This window comes from Panthera onca, chromosome D3 (genome assembly GCF_046562875.1).
Source record: "Panthera onca isolate mPanOnc1 chromosome D3, mPanOnc1 haplotype 2, whole genome shotgun sequence".
Classification (NCBI taxonomy): domain Eukaryota; kingdom Metazoa; phylum Chordata; class Mammalia; order Carnivora; family Felidae; genus Panthera; species Panthera onca.
Genome location: NC_138350.1, coordinates 2,272,175 through 2,288,526, shown reverse-complemented (window position 1 = coordinate 2,288,526; position 16,352 = coordinate 2,272,175). Strand labels below are relative to the sequence as shown.

Genomic DNA, 16,352 nt, shown 5'->3' with positions numbered 1-16,352 from the left:
ATAACATGAATCCCCTCAGTCAAAAACATATCAAGAGTCCCACGCATCTGAATCAGTCGAACAAAGTCCACTGTGACCAGTGTGCTGTCTATTGACAGATTCTGGTGCCATGTCTTAGCAGGGAGGCAGACGGAGCCCCCCCAGCATTGCCAGGAGGAGTCCCTCTCTCGGTCGGCCTGGGCTCCACATCTGAGTGTCCTGGCCGAGTGCCTGTGAGGTTCAGAGCACATCACACGCCTGTGGCTCTTGGTCCATCTACTAGTCCCCTGCCCTTCGTCCCCCGCATGGAGGTCGGTCCTCAGTGGGATTCTGTCCACCCAAATGCCAGGCGACCATCTTTCTCCTTTGTGACACATCCTTTTTCCCTGGCCCCTGGCAGCCTTGTTGGAGGCATGAGTCAGGTGCGCCCCTTACGAGTCCGTTGGGCAAGTCACGGCACAGGTGCGGCGTCAGTGCTGGAACGCCAAATGGGTCTCCAGAGGTCTGACAATTACCACTCTCCCCCACGTGTCTATCCCTCAACAGATGAACATTCTCCGACCTTCACAGGTCTGCGGAGAGCTGGGAGGAGTCCCGATGTTCCGCCAGGCGACACCAGCCCCCGGGGCCCTGATGTTGGTTCAGACATGATTACGTCTTGCGACAAGGGTTTTATCCAGGTAATTTGCAGCTGGATCGCTTCCTCCTCCCCCGCTTGATAGAGCAATGCCAATAAAGCCTTGTTCCATCACAGGGGAGAGAACGGAGACGGCGGCCGCAGAAACAGCTCGCAGGCTCGGCCCCCCAGTGCCAACAGCGAGCTTCGAAAATGAAGGACATTCATTTTTCTTTAAATGAAAGACTCTGTCAAGGTTTACGGTGAGGCAGGTCCAAATAACCTTGTCACTCGTCCCCACCGGGGGCCGGGGCATTAAGGTAAGTGTGCAGGTGGATCTGGAAAAGCCCCGTGCCCGTCACCCCGTTAGCGCCCTCCTCCCCAGGGAGCTGGGGCAGGAGGGAGAAAGGAGGACAGCGGGGGGGGAACACTTTGCACCCGAGGCAAAACAACTCTCATTACCAGGTAAGATTTCCCTCACCCTCCCCTGTCAATTTGTCAATGTTGCCAGAAGTAAAGGAAGGAAAGTTTCGTTGTCGTTACTCAACCGTGGCAGGACCGTTGCTTTGGAACCACAATGTGTGAGGCTTGGGGAGGAGGCAGTGGGCACCTGGGTTTGGTGGAACCGGCAGCGGTGGCCCCCGGAGGCGGCCCTCACTCGGCCGCCACGTGACAGGGGCACCCTGACACATGCCCGGGCGCAGACCAGCTTGTAACGCAGGGCCTGTTCAGGCTCTTTCAATAGCCCCTCACCGTGTTTCTTGATCTCCCCGTTAACCCACGCATTCTTTCTAGGGGCGTTCTGCATGCACAGCTCAGTCCTAGGCAGTGGAGAGGCCGTGGTTCATGAGTGTAAGCAAACTCCCTGAGGTCACAGATCTTACATTTTACTGGAGAAAGATGGTTCATAAGGAAGCAGATAAGGAGGCCTTTTAATGAAAAGTCAGGACGCTATGGTAACGATGTGGATGAACCTTGAAAACGTTGTGCCAACGGAAAGAAGCCGGTCACCAAAGGCCACATATTGAAGGATTCCATTTATAGGAAATGTCCAGGAGAAGCAAACCCATAGAGACAGAGCGTAGGCGAGTGGACGCCAGAGGATGGGGAGGGGGTTTGGGGTGGGGGCGGGGCCACTGCTAGCGGATGCCAAGCTTCTTCCTTCAATGATGAAATGTTCTAAAATCAACCACACAGATGGAAGTGACACTCTGTGGATAAATGCCACCGACTTGTGGCATTTGACAAGGGGACTCGCAGTTAAGTGTGAACGATCTCTCAATAGAGCCTTGTTAAAGGAAAATTATCATGGCGGCCGTATGTCATTGTTGAGTAATGTCGCCCCAAGAAGATGCAACTTAACGACTGCTTGTTATGGATTCCAAGTTTATGCATCAGCTGGGGGTTTGGCCGGTCTTGATGGCTCGTGGGCCCGTGGTCAGCTGGACAGGTGGCTGAGGGCCGGCGATCTGGGACGGCCTCACTCACACGTTGGCTGATTGGCTCGCTGTGGGCTGGGGCAAGGGGGCGACTGGACCACGTGCCATCTTCCACCAGGCTGGGCTGTGTTTGCTCACGATGCGCCCGTGCCACGTCTGAGGCTGCTGGAGGCCTTGGACCGGACACAGCCTCCCCTCTGGGCCAAGACACGTTATCAAAAGAGCACTGAATCAAAAGCGTAGACTTGCTTTTAATGGTCCTGTCAAGACAGAATTCATACGCCGTCCAGTTTGCTCATTAAAGTGCACATTCCAATGGCTTCTAGTACGTCCACTGTTACCCTAACGCCACGACAACCCATTTTAGCACACCCTTATTACTCCCGAAAGAAACACTTCACCCCTCTGCCTCCCCCCGCCCCCTGCAACCCCTTGGCATCCGCTAATCCCCTTTCTGTCTCTGTGGATTTACTTATCTGGGCACATCACACAGGCGGAATCCAGCCGTATGTGGCCTTGTGTGCGGGCTTCTCTCACTTGGTGCCCTGTTTCCAAGATTGTTTTGTGTTTTAGCGCACGTCAGTGCCTCGTCCTTTGCATCGCTCGGCAACAACCCGCTGAGGGGGTATCCACATTTGAGAGGTGCAGACCCCCCCCCCCCGGATGGAGGAGGGGCAAACTTACGTTGCGAGGGGCACGGATACCGGATGGCAGAGAACTGAGGCCACTGTTGGGAACAGTCTACCCAGGAGCACAGACCCGGGCGCATAGTTTGGAGAGCGATTGAGCAGCGCCTGGCGAAGCGCGTGTTCCCTTGGTGGTGGACGTCTGGCCCCCTGTCAGCAGGTATCCCTGCTTTTTGCTACACCGACTTTGTACAAGTGATGCTGTGCCCAGTCTCGGGATGAGTCACGACTGTTCTGGGCTCACCACAGCAATCCTGTTCCTTGTGCCAAAAACTCCTCCAGGTTGAGGGTGGGAGGGGGACATGGGACACAGCTCCAGGCAATGACGATTAGGGGGAGTCTTCTGGGCGTCTCAGGAAAAGTTTTTTCCTTCCTAAGCACCGAGCTGCACACGACTTCTCTGCCTATTTCCCAACGGGCTTTTAATGCTCATGGTGACCTTGCGTGATTTTTGCCTCATGCGCCATCTACAGAATTCCCATCATGCATCCTGGGATGAACACTGCACCCACCTCCTGCCTAAATTCTTGTGCACCTGGAACCTCAGAACGTAGTTTTTTGGAAACAGGGTCTAATCTCATCGAGATGAGGCCACGCTGGATGGGGAGGGTAGGTCACTCACCCAGTGACTGATGTCCTGGTAAGAGGGAGATTCAGACACAGGAGGACAGCATGTGGCTGTGGGAGCAGGGGGTGCAGTGATGTGTCCACGGCCCAAGAGATGGACGCAAACCCTGCTGTCACCTGGGTTTTGGATGTGTCGCCTCCAGAACTGCCACTCCACTGTGGCCCCGGGAACTAACACCCTGTGCTATTCCATTATTTTCAAAAATAGACTTCTCACACGCACCACAGAGAAAGGACATGGCCCCCCAGAACCTGCCCAGGTACCGGGGGTGCAAGAGACACCCGGGGAGGAGGACTCCTCTGCCATGCAGGCCTCCCCCATCCAGCCTCAGCTCCCATCACAGGACAGCATGTCTCTCTGCCCGCGGCGCGTGACCTTCAGCGTGCTAACCACAGGACAGCCGCCAACACACCCCACTGTCCTCACAGAGACGGGCCTTTTTATCGTAGGCAAGAAAATTTACGGTTTCTCATTTTAAAGGATTATGGGCCATTGATGCCCACTTTCCATATGTTAGAAGCATATAAAAATTTTTGAGCAATGAAAGTGAGTAACTGGAGGTCCGCATACGATAAAGTAATTTTATTTTTTATTATAAGGCAGTTTGGTTTGAGATGACAAAAAGATGTTGTTAATATTTCAAAGGGATGGGTTTTGTCCTGCTGGTCAAGGACAACGAAGGACTTGTCAGGTCTCTGAGAGGTCATTTAATTACGTACAAGTGAGGCTTTGAAGCGACTCTCCCACCAAGAATTAGGAAGAGCTTAGATATGCCAGAAAATGAGAGTTTGCTGAGGTTTTGTCCCCAAGGGTGCAACTCAGTTGATCTGTGCACACACACACACACACACACCCACAAACCTCACGGTCATGGTCCCTACACATGCAGACACGTGCACACACACACACACACACACATGAACTCACGTACACACGGATACATATACACACACGTAAGCACACACAAAGAGACACGTAAAACTCACATTTGTGGCCCCACACACAATACACACAATGCATATATGGACAGAGAATCACACATGTGTGTATATAGACATGCATGGACACACGCGGACCCATGTGGACACATAGGCACACACACAGACGTGCACACGTGCCTTTCCCTAGCTGACCACATGTTCCCAGATGTCACTGACAACAGATCCCTGTAGTCTGTTGTCAGGTGGCATTGCACCGGGGGTCTGTCATGGAGAACCGTGGTTTCCAGCGCTGGGTCCCTACCCCCCACGTGGATTGTGTTAGACATCCTTTAAAGGAGACGATCACATGAGATCAAAGACCTAGATCCTGACAAATAACATGAATTCTGTTGCCTCCCTGCCTTCCTTGCAGACTGTTGCAGGCCAGGGACCCTGAGCTTGCCACTGTCATCCGTGAGAACAGAGGGATCAGGACGGCAATGGTTCTCACTGGTCGGCACTCAAGGGGCCCACACAGAAGGCACCTGTTCGTCCTCCCCACAGAGCTGTGGGTCTGGGAGACAAAGCCACCCAGCTTCATGGTGCCGTTAGTGAGAGCCCGTGACCGTCCCCTGCATGCATCATTATCGCTTCCTACAATGAGAGGGCCCTCGAAGCACTGCCTTCTGTTGTCGCTGAGGTGAAATTCACGTAGAATTCATCCGTTAATGTGTACAACTTGGTGCCATTTGGTACCTTCACACTGTTGTGAAACCATCACCTCCATCTAGTTCCAGAACAGTCTCATCCCCCCCAAGAAAGGAACCCTGTGCCCGTTGGCAGTCGCTCCCCATTGTCCCCTCCCCCAGCCCCTGGCCACCACTCAGTCTGCTTCTGCCCCTGTAGATTCACCTGCTCTGGACATTTCATATCAGTGGAATCGCACGGTGTGGCCATTTGCATCTGGCACGCTTCATCGGCACCAGAGTTTCCGGGTTTAGCCATATGTGTCTGTTCCACTCCTTGTTAACGGCTGAAGACTATTCCAGGCCAGGGGCAGGTCACACTTTATCCATTGACGGACACTTGGGCTGTTTTCTCCTTTTGGCTGTTGCGTATAGAGCAGTCATGAATATTTGTGCACAAGTTTTTGTTTGAACACGTGTTTCCCATTCTCTTGGGTGTATTCCTAGGAGGGGAATGGCAGGTCATGCGGTCCTTCTCTCTCACTTCTTGAGGGATGCCAAAGTGTTTTGGTGTTTTTGTTTTTGTTTTTAGTTTAAATGTTTTTATAATTAAATACAACACAAATCCAGAAAGTTGAAAAAACAATTAATACAGTGTTTATTGTTAAATTATAACTTACACAAGCACCGTGTTCATTGACAATTAGTAAGTTATCATCAGAGGAACACTCTCATAAGCACCAGAAGCCTTCCAGGTGCTCCCCACCCAATTATAATTCCATCATCTCCGTGAGTGTAGCTACTATTTTCTTATACATCATTTTTTAAATGAATTAATCTATAGGTTGACGATCCTTTCATTTTTGAACATAAAGTTCACTCCATTTAAACTGTTGTTTAACGTTCACTGATTTTTTGAGAGACAGAGTGCGAGCGGGAGAGAGGGGGAGACACAGAATCCGGAGCAGGCTCCAGGCTCTGAGCTGTGAGCACAGAGCCCGATGTGGGGCTCGAACCCACAAACCGTAAGATCATGACCTGAGCTGAAGTCGGGTGCTTAACCCACTGAGCCACCCAGGTGCCCCTAAAGCTCATTCCATTTCACAGCCACCTAACGTGACACTGTATGGGGCAGCTACCGTTTATCAGACCAGCTCTGTAGCTGAGCGCTTGGACTGTCTTCTCTGTTTTGCTGTGACCTTCAGAGGACTCCTCAACCCTCTCAGGTCCTTGGCATGTCTTCAAAAGAGAAGGGAGGTGATCATCCCATTTGAAATAAAGTGAGGGAAAGCATTTGGCAAACTGTAAATACAGGTTCCGGGCCTGTGCTAGACCCTGAAGTGCATTCATTGGAGCTGAATGCCCTCGTTAGGGTTCATGGGCCTGCCCAACCCATGTGGCAAGGCGTACTGTCCCAAATAAACACCCAGCCTCCGTATCCCACCTGGTCTTTTCATAAGGGGGAAGATGCTCCTTTTTCTGAAAGGTGGACTAAGTTCCCTCCTCTTGAATCTTGGGATGCCGCGACTGCTCTACCAACAGCATATAGCAGAAGGGATGTCATGTGACTTGCAAACGTAGGTCCTAAAAAGAATGTAGTTCGTGCCTGGCACTCTCTTTGGGCAATGCTCACTCTGGAAGAAGACAACTGTTTCATTATGCTGTCAGGTAACCGAAACTGGTCCACATGGATGGACCACATGGATGGACCCAACGGATGGACCCAATGGATGGACCACAGGGATGGACCCACAGGGATGGACCCACACGGGTGGACCACACGGAAGGACCACAGGGATGGACCACAGGGATGGACCCACACAGATGGGCCACAGGGATGGACCACACAGATTGACCCACAGAGATGGACCACAGGGATGGTCCCACAGGGATGGACACACACGGGTGGACCACACGGATGGACCACAGGGATGGACCACAGGGATGGACCACAGGGATGGACCACACGGAGGGACCACAGGGATGGACCCACAGGGATGGACCACAGGGATGGACCCACAGGGATGGAGCCACAGGGATGGACCCACACAGATGGGCCACAGGGGTGGACTCCCATAGATGGATCCGCACAAAGAGACCACACGAAGATATTTCAGGAAGAGACCACATGAGTGGAACACCGCCAACAGCCAGCATTAACCCTGGGCTCCCAGGTGAATGACCCTTCAGAGGACTGCAGCCCAACTGTGACATTTCCAGCTGAGACTCCAGACCCCATGCAGCAGAGATGATCTGTCCAAGGTCCTGACCCATGCAACCTGTGAGCATCCCAATGGCTGTTCGATGCCCCTCAGTTTTGCGGTACTAAATGATGCAGCCATGGTAACGGAAACGGTCAGATTGTCCTTACAATGAAGTGTGCTCTGTGCTGTCTACACCCAGGGCTGCTCCTTGGGACTGGAGACGGGGGGAGGTGGATCCTAAGGCAGCTGCTTTCAGGGGGTACTCAGCTGAGCAAAACAAACGAGACACGTAAACATCACCTTCCAGCGTGTCGAAACTGGGTCACGGCACGCTGAGACAGTTCCAAGGAGGGAGTCCCCTCCAGCAGGGGGGTCCACATTTGGGGTTCCTCCAGGATTACCCACCTCCAAAGGGCTTCAACAACAGAAAAGTGTCTTCCTTCCTGCGACAGAAGTCCTGAGGTTGGGAAGTTCACAGGTTCTCGACTCAGATGGTCACCAGCGCCCACGAGGAACCAGGTTCTCTCTGTCTTCCCGCTGCCATTCAGAGCGTGGATCTTCCCTCAGAAATCTCGCTCTGGGGTTTCAAGATGGCAACCACGTTTCCGGGTATCACTGAGGGACATGACAGGTGAAGGGAGGAAGGGCTCATTGCTGTGCATCTCCTTCTATTTGACTTTAGAGAGTGGGAGAGAGAGAGCACACGCAGGGAAGGGGCAGAGAGAGGAGAGAGAGAGAGAGAGAGAGAGAGAGAGAGAGAGAACCACCAGCAGGCTCAGGCTCAGCATGGAGCCTGATGTGAGGCTTGATCCCAGGACTGTGGGACAATGACCTGAGCTAAATCAACAGTCAAACGTTCGACTGACTGAGCCATCCAGGCGTCCCTGCATCTTTTTTTAAAAAGCAGGAGCATTTTCTAATGCCTCCGACTAGTCCCACCCGACCTTCCTCTGGCTGGAATGGTTTTGTATTCTCATTCCCAGACCAATCTCTGCTGAGCAGAATGGGCCTCTCATGACTGGTTTGGGCTGGGGGGTGAGCACCGGCCCGGAAATGACAGGTTCCTTCCGCACAAGAGGCAGGCAGGTGCCCGGGTCCAGGAGGCTCTGGCAATACCTGCCGTGGACACGTAGGAGCTGAGCCGCCACCCTAAGGGTAAGATGAGTGTCGGAGAAAACGTCCTGGCAGAGCCATTCGGTGGTGGGTCCTGCTGAGCCTTTTTAAGTCTGAAAAACTCCTCACCCTTCCTCTCGGACTCGTGACCTCCGACCACTCTTGCCGCCCAGCATTTTCAGGTGTTTGTCTGTGTTCGGCATTTCGCCACTTTGATCAGGTGTCCAGAACTTCTCCGCTGTTTAACTTAAGTACCCAAACAGTGACACTTTCTTATCTATTAGCGTCCTCAGCAGGGCTGCGGAATGTGGGAATCAGATTGAATTTCCCATCAGCCTTGAGCTTAACCTTAGCAGCGACCAAGCCCCCGGGGAGAGAAGTCGATGGAGAGGTAATTAGGGATCATGTCGTATCAGGGAAATAATTACGGGGTGGGGGGAGGACCCCAGGCTGTAGTTCTCAGAAGCTGTGGCCGGCCAGGTGATTCGTCAGCAAGCGAAGGCACTGAGGATTCCTCTGAGGCAAGGAAGAAAAGTGTTCTTGTTACGGTAATCAAGGGAATTAGATATCGGATGGCGGTGTAATTATTCGAGGAAGGAAACTGCCCTCTTTCACTGAAGGTAAAGAGAAATCTCACGGCCGTGAGCAGGGCTGTGGTGAGGAAGGGGCGCTGGACCCTGTGCCTCGGTTTCTCCATCTGAAGACGTGTCTGATAAATGGAGCTACCTCACAGGCTTGATCTGAGGAGTCGGGGGGTTAACCAGTGGCAGAGAGCAGATCGGTGTCTGGTTCAGTCGACGTTCCACGGGCTAAGCCACGACGGATCGTGGGCATGTCCCCTGCTGCCTTTCAAAGCCCCTGCCGTGCACCTGACACCGGGCATGCAGACTCAAGTGAGGCCGACCATCCGGGCGGGGACGGCGTGGCGTGGCCTGTCGCGACACCACCTGATGTCGGGCTGGGCTCGGGTGCAAAGTTCTGGACACCCAGACCAGCGGGGACACGGTCGGACGATCCCAGGGCGAGGCTGAGGCTCAGTTCGAGCTTGAGCGATGACTTCAATCCCCTCTCACTTTGGCCAGACTTGGTTTGCCAGTCCCCAGCGTGCAGCCGATACAGGGAGTCTGACTTGAATGGCAACATCTCAATTTCAAGGATGTTTGGGATTCGGTCTGCGAACGTGGCAGAGGATGGGACTGTGGATGCAGAGGGACAGGTGCAGCTGCGGGGGAGGGCGGGCCAGGGCCTGGGTGACCGTTGAGGCACCTGCCCTCCAGGCCCCCACTGCCCCCTGCCGGCTGGGTCCATGGCGAGCCGTTCAAACTCCCTGAGACTCAGTTTCCTCTCCCGTAAACTGTGTCAGCCAGAAAGACCTGTTCCACCCAGGTGTCGTAAGAATTACACAAGACACCAGACGCAGGGTCACGGACGACCGAGTGCGCGTCAGTGTGCAAAATGGTGCACACGACAACTGGGGCAGTGTCCTCACCAGGGAAGGGGACACAGCTGCGTATTCTGCGGGAGACAGCAGGCCACGGGTCAGTGGCAAGGGGACGGCACGCTTTGGCGGAAGGCCTGAAAGTGAGCTGGGTCCTGTGTGCTGCTGCCTCAGCATGTGGGGCGAACCAGGAGGGCCTCGAACCTCCTCCCCGGCTCTGTTCCCACAGATAAGGCCCCCAGGGCAGACAACGGGGGACGGGCGCCTGCTCACGCCCAGCAGCGGGGTTAGCTGTCCACCAGTGCAGGATGGTTCAAGCAGGCGGATCGCAGCCTCAGGGAGCCAGGCACCTGCTCCCCCCAACCCCGACCCGCAGCCCCTGCAAGTTCACAGTCCCCTTCCCAGCCCCCGTGGGCCACACGCGCCTGGCGCCCCCCGACCCAGCCGTGAGTACCCACGACCCTGGTCTCCTCATTCTGTCAGCTGCCGTGTGTTCAGCCAACCCTGCGTCTCAGGGTGCTGAGTGGGGGGTGATCAAAACAGACAGGAGGGGAGTGGAGACCGTGGTGAAAATGAGTTCCAACCCTCGCTCTTGCAACCGGCCGAACATCCCAGAGGTGAGCCCCTCGCTTCCCCGGACCTGCGTTCCCTGTCGCTGGGGTGGAGGCCGTGACGCCCCGGCTTGTGACGTGAGCCCTCCTTCGGTGACCCCGGAAAACAAGATGTGGCATGCTTACGCGGGCGTATGCAGCTGTCCCATGACAATGAACGTTACACCTCAACACAGGTTACGTTTTTAAAAACACAGAGAGGGTGAGCACCCGACAGATCCTTGGCTAGGCCTGGAATCCATGCCCTAGAAACCGGGGGTAACAAAGACCTCTCTCTCTCTCTCTCTCTGGTGGTTAATGGAACCTGCTCCGTTAGAAATCGAGCCTCATCCCTTTAGCAAAGCTGCCTGTGCCACAGTGTTTCCATCTGTAAAATGGGGATGCTGACAGGTCCTTCCCCCAGCACTGCCCCGAGGACTGAGCTGACACAGGGTCAGCGCTCTGAACCCTGCAATAGCCCTTCCGGGCATGGTCCTCATCATCGCTGCCTGATTTCCCTCTGGGGCTTCCCAAACCCTCCCCAGCTTCCCGAGCCTCCGGGGCGACAGGGTGGCCACCTCGAGCAGCTCACAGGCTCTCAGCCTCCTGCCCACGCCTGGCGGGAAATCTCACCTCCACTCCCGCCAGCGGGTTCATGTGCTGTTTGCTCTGCACCGAGCAGCAGTTGTGGGCAACGAGGAGCAGAGAGAAACACAGCCCCTGGCTGCAAGGATGGGGGCAGACATTACTTGGGAAGAAGGAAGAGGGAGGGAGGGCGGGAGGAAGTGGGGAAGGAAGGGAAGGAGGGAGGGAGGGAGGAGGGAGGAGGGGAAGGGGTTGCTTCACATCAGAGCCCACGTCTTCTGTGAAATTCTGAATGGGGCTCAGGAGAGAAACTGGGGTTCACAGGTGGCTCTCAGACTAAAAGCTAAGCCTGCTCTAAGCCCCTCCTAGTGCTGGCCTCTGAGCACCTGTCTCCAGACCGACACCATCCAAGCTGCCTTCAACAGGCACCCCTGGGGCTGCTGGCCCTCACCCCAAATCCACCAAAGAGCAGTGACCCCACGTGCGTTCCGCGGACCCGGGCCAGCCCCTGAACCGCCACTGCCGCTGGGTGATGGAGAGAACGTTCCCGGCCCCGCTCCTCGGGCACTGCATGGCCCCAGGTAAATAAGCCTCCACGCTTCTCTGTCTCCCCGGTGTGGAAAGTCTACAAGGCACCACTGCACTGGCAACGTGCCCTCTTTGGAAGAGCCAGAGATGGACGGACGTTGGCTGACTGTGACGTCACTCAGCTGGGGGCAGGGCGCGGGCACCGGTGTCTGGGTCCCCAGGGTGTCTGGGTCGCTAGGGATGCACGAGCAGGGTCCCACGAAGAAGGAGATCTCCAGGGGAAAAGAAAGAAATGCGTCTGGTTTTTGGTTTCCTTTTCAATATTTCCTTTCCGGTGGTCAAACGCAAACCAGATGGCGTTTGAAGAATGGCCTGTCGTCTCGTCTTTCTGAGTCTCTTCCTGGGCTCCGGATGGAAGGGTGTCTAACTCTGGAAGGTAACCGGAGGGGAGAATCCAGCCTTCCCTTCTTCCCACTGCTCGCCCTCGCCCTCGCCCTCCCCAGGGGCGCCCTCCCACTGCTGGAGGGCTGAGTGTGCGGCCCCGGGGAGCCCATCTAAGGACTGGACTCAAGAGAACAGGCAGGAAACCCGCCTGGTCGCAATTCGGGTTCTCAGGCCCACACTCAGATCCAAGCCGTAGGAAGGTACCGTTGGCGAACAAAATAGAAAATCATGTAACTTGTATCAGGCAGCGTGTTCAAAGGTGGTAGGTGATATGGAGAAAAATAAATCAGGGGAGGAGGACAGCAGAAGCTCCTAGGTCAAGGATGGAGAGGTGGCGATTTTAAATATAGCATCATAGGGAAAGTCTTCCTGAGAAGGTACCCCTTTAGCAAAACCTTGAAGAAAGGGAGAAAGTCGTGTACATCTGGAGGTGGAGCATTCTGCCGAGAAGGAGCTGCGGCAAGCAGCGAGTGCAAAGGCCCTGAGGCGGGATCGTGCCTGGATGTTACAGGGATTGCCAGGAGGCCAGGCTGGCTGGAGAAAGCCAAGTCAGGGCTCGGATGGAGCCAGAGAGGTAACGGGGGCACATCGTACAGGCCACTAAGAGCATTTTGTCTGTGACTCACAGGGTGACAGGAAGATAGTTCTCTAAGCAGAGAACTTCCTGTTTGCACCATTTCCCTGCTGTATCCCAGGAGTGTCCACTGGAAACTGGGAGCTCCTCAGATCGACAAACATTTTACCAAACCAAAACGTCTGAACCCCTGAGTTTTGAACACAACGTGACCCCTATTTTCTGGAAGCTTCTGATTCAGAGGAAGGCGGTACGGAGCTGGCTCGTGGGCTCGTGAGAGCCTAACGTGCACCTTTCTTCTCAGATCTGTATCCACCGATGCCACGTTGGCAGCTCGAAGTCAGGCATGGTGGGAGGATTTACAGCTTGTAACTGGGGAAGGGAACCACTCAGCCTCCCTGTCTCTTCCCGGGGCTGCTGACTGTGGGTGCCACTTCTTGCCATGGCTCTTACGTGGGTGCTCCATCCAAGGCGGAAGACGGGTGATGTGGGAAGAGGGTAGCGATGCTCACTGCTGCCCGTATTCTCTCCTCCTCGGTGTCTCAGTCACCTGTGGCTGCGTAACAAATGACCCCTAATCTCAGTGGCTCCAGACAACGTGTTACTATTGCGCCTCGTGTGTGTGTGTGTTGAGGGGGGATCAGTATTTCAAGGCACAGCTCAGACAGACTAGTCTTCCTTACAACACGGGGACCCCAAAGCGGTTGGCCTTCTGTACACGGTGGCCTGGGGCTCTGATGAGACCAACGGAAGCTGCCTGCTCCATTCTTTATATCAGAACGGATGTTCTGTACATCTTTGGCCAAAGCAAACACGGCCCAGCCCGGATTCACGGTGAGGGGAGCAGAGCCCGCCTCTCGACGCAGGTCCCAAAGTATTTGCCGCCATCTCAAATTTGCTATGCGGACACGGAAAGAGGCTGTGCCTTCTGCCCCCCTGCCACCAAGCGTGGCCGCGGGGCTGAGTTCATCTCATAAAAGGGGAGAAGTGAAGGGAGAACCCTGCCGAAGGGGAGGAGGGGGAAGGGGAGGGGAGGGGAGGGGAGGGGAGGGGAGGGAAGGGAAGGGAAGGGAAGGGAAGGGAAGGGAAGGGAAGGGAAAGGAAGGGGCCCTGGCAACCCCCTGCACCCCAGCCTCGCTGTTCCGGCCCCGGAGTCTACCTGACAGAGGCCCATCAGCCAGAGCACCTCTGCCCTCTCTCTGTCTGTGCAGGGGCCGCCTTCATCTGAAGGGACTGAAAATAATTCCGAAGGCTGCTCCAGAGTCGGCTGCTTCCAGACAGAGTCTATTTAAACACCTACACAGAACAAACATATCCCAGCAACAAGGACCCCACTGCCCTGGGGCGGGGCAGGGGCGGGAGCAGAGGGGGGCCCCCTGGACCCGGCCCTCGCTGGATGCTCTGTGTTTCTCGTCTGACAAGAGCGTGAAGACAAAAGTCTGGTCCCCAAGGACAGTGGATATTTCTGCCTTGCTCTCTATGAACTCTGTCTCCATCTTCCAGGAAAAGGTGCTGTCTCATGTGGGAACCCACCTCTAGGGCTCGGCCCGATGCTTCGCAGGGCAGGGCATCCACACGTAAGCCAACCGTAAGCAGCGCTTGATTCAAGGATAAGCATGTGGTCTGAGTGGACCACATCCCTGTGAGCCTCAGGACTCTGACACAAGCCCCCCGATGGAAAGATGATGGCTCTTGCTCTAACACGCGGCGCTGGGAGGGTGCGGGGAGCTGGGAGGCCCCCGGCCGACCCTCGGAGGAAGGAGCCCTTAGAGGCAGAGCTGCAAGGGTGGAAAGGGTCAGGGTCCGCAGCCTCCAAATGCGCCACGGAGCCCCGAATTAGCGCAGCTTGGGCGAGTCCAGGTTCTGTGGCACCTGAAGGGAAGGAGCCCCAGAGGGTCCGCGAGGGGCGGCGGATCGCTGAGTCTGGAGGGTCCGCGAGGGGCGGCGGATCGCTGAGTTGCGACGCATCGCTGAGTTGCGACGCATCGCTGAGTTGCGACGCAAACCTGATTTGCAGCCTGACTGAAACAAAGCGTAAAGACGAGTAAGTTCATAAAACACTTAGGAATCCACTGAAAATCTGAAGAGCTCCCGGGCCCCTGGTGATATGATGGCACTACGGTGAGTTATTTTAGGTGTGTAATAGTCTGCTGGGGTTTGTACAGCACTGATCGTTTAGAGATACGTAATAGATAATATTACGTATTATCTATTATGAATAATATGATATATATATTGCCTAGGATTTGCTACAAAAAAAAAAAAACAACACATTTAGGAAGGAAGTAGGTGGGGGTGCGAGAGAGGGACACGAGAGTAACCATGAAATAATTAACTATTGCAGCTGGGTTTGGAACACATGGGGGTTTGATTTGAAAACATGTATATTTGGGGTGCCTGGTGGCTCAGTTGGTCAGCGGAGCGGCCGACTTTGGCTCAGGTCATGATCTCACAGTTCGTGGGTTCGAGCCCCGTGTCGGGCTCTGTGCTGATGGCTCGGAGCCTGGAGCCTGCTTCCGATTCTGTGTCTCCCTCTCTCTGTCCCTCCCCTGCTCATGCTCTGTCTCTCTCTCTCTCTCAAGAATGAACATTAAAAAAAATTTTTGAAAACATTCGCACGATAAAGGAGTTTGAACAGTTACCAAGTATTGCAGTGCTCTCTTCCCAAGATGAGGTTTCACGCACACAGCTGAAGTAGGTGCATTTACGTTTCCCCGAGAAGCATGGCTTTTCTGTTAGATCAAGCAGTTGCTGTTCTATTCATCTGCTCATTGCTGATTCCTTACTTTCTGGCACGTGCCCAAATGGTGACGGGAAAGGTGTCGGCTCTGGTAGCAGAGGACGGACTTCTCAACCAGACAAATGATGAGTGTCTACTCAAGGCTTCCAATGAAACATCGGTGATTACAATAAGGGCTCACTTGTTTTCATCCGCTGACTGGAATGAGAGCAAAGGTTTTGAAAGCTGGTTCAGCGCAAGATGAGGGTCGGTCTGATACAATCGGGAGTGTTACTGAAAATTCGGTGAGAAGTTCAACACTGGAGACGATAGGGTTGTTTTCGTAGTAGTGACAGGAATGTAAACACTGGGTGGTACAAAATCAGGACAGAGGAGCCACAGTGTTTATGAAGTCAGGAAGCCTCCTGGGCAGAACTTACTTTCTTGGATTTCGGTGCATACACATGCATATTTTTTTGATATTTATTTTTATTTCGGGGAGCACACAAGCGGGGGAGGGGCAGAGAGAGGGAGACACAGAATCCGAAGCAGGCTCCAGGCTGCGAGCTGTCAGCACAGAGCCCGAAGCGGGGCTCGAACCCACGAACCGTGAGATCATGCCCTGAGCAGAAGTTGGATACTCAACCGACTGGGCCCCCGAGGGACCCCACACCATGCATAATTTGCCCAATGGCGGAACAATCTCCTACCCAGACAGAGGCTGAGGCAGCTGGTCTTTTAGGGTGGACCCCGGGGGTCGTCTCCACCTCGTCCTTGTGCCCTTGGGGAATCTAACAGAATGTAGCAGAAGTGAAGAGATGTCACCACCTTTGCCTTCTGCTTTGCACAGGCTCCCGCTCCCTCTCTTCCCGGTTGCTCCGTCTGGGAGGGGCAAGCCGCCATGTTGTGAGCACCCTACGGAGAAGCCATGTGGCAAGAAACCCAAGTTTCCAGTCAACAGCCGGTGACAGCCCGAAGCTGCCAAGAGCCACACGAGTCGGCGTAGGAGCGCACACCCCCGGACCCCCGCAAACCTTGACGCGACGGCCATCCCGGTCAACGGCAACCTTGGGGAAGGACCCAGCAAAGCTCTGACTGGATTCCTGACCCATGGAAACCAGGATGTAATAAATGTTTGTGCTTTTAAATGAATGAGTTTGGGGTAATTTGTTAATGCAGTGCTAGATAACTCATATAAAACTC

At 54.6% G+C, this 16,352-nt stretch overlaps 1 long non-coding RNA gene across 1 annotated transcript; it reads right to left on the bottom strand.

Annotated features, from left to right (window-relative positions):
• Window positions 1-5,595: 5,595 nt before the first annotated feature.
• LOC132665258 (uncharacterized) lies at window positions 5,596-14,319 on the bottom strand. Its single transcript, XR_009604032.3, has 2 exons — window positions 7,564-14,319; window positions 5,596-7,425 (listed from the first exon to the last, which is right to left on the bottom strand). It is a non-coding gene; the product is annotated as an uncharacterized LOC132665258 (long non-coding RNA).
• Between the last annotated feature and the right edge of the window lie 2,033 nt (window positions 14,320-16,352).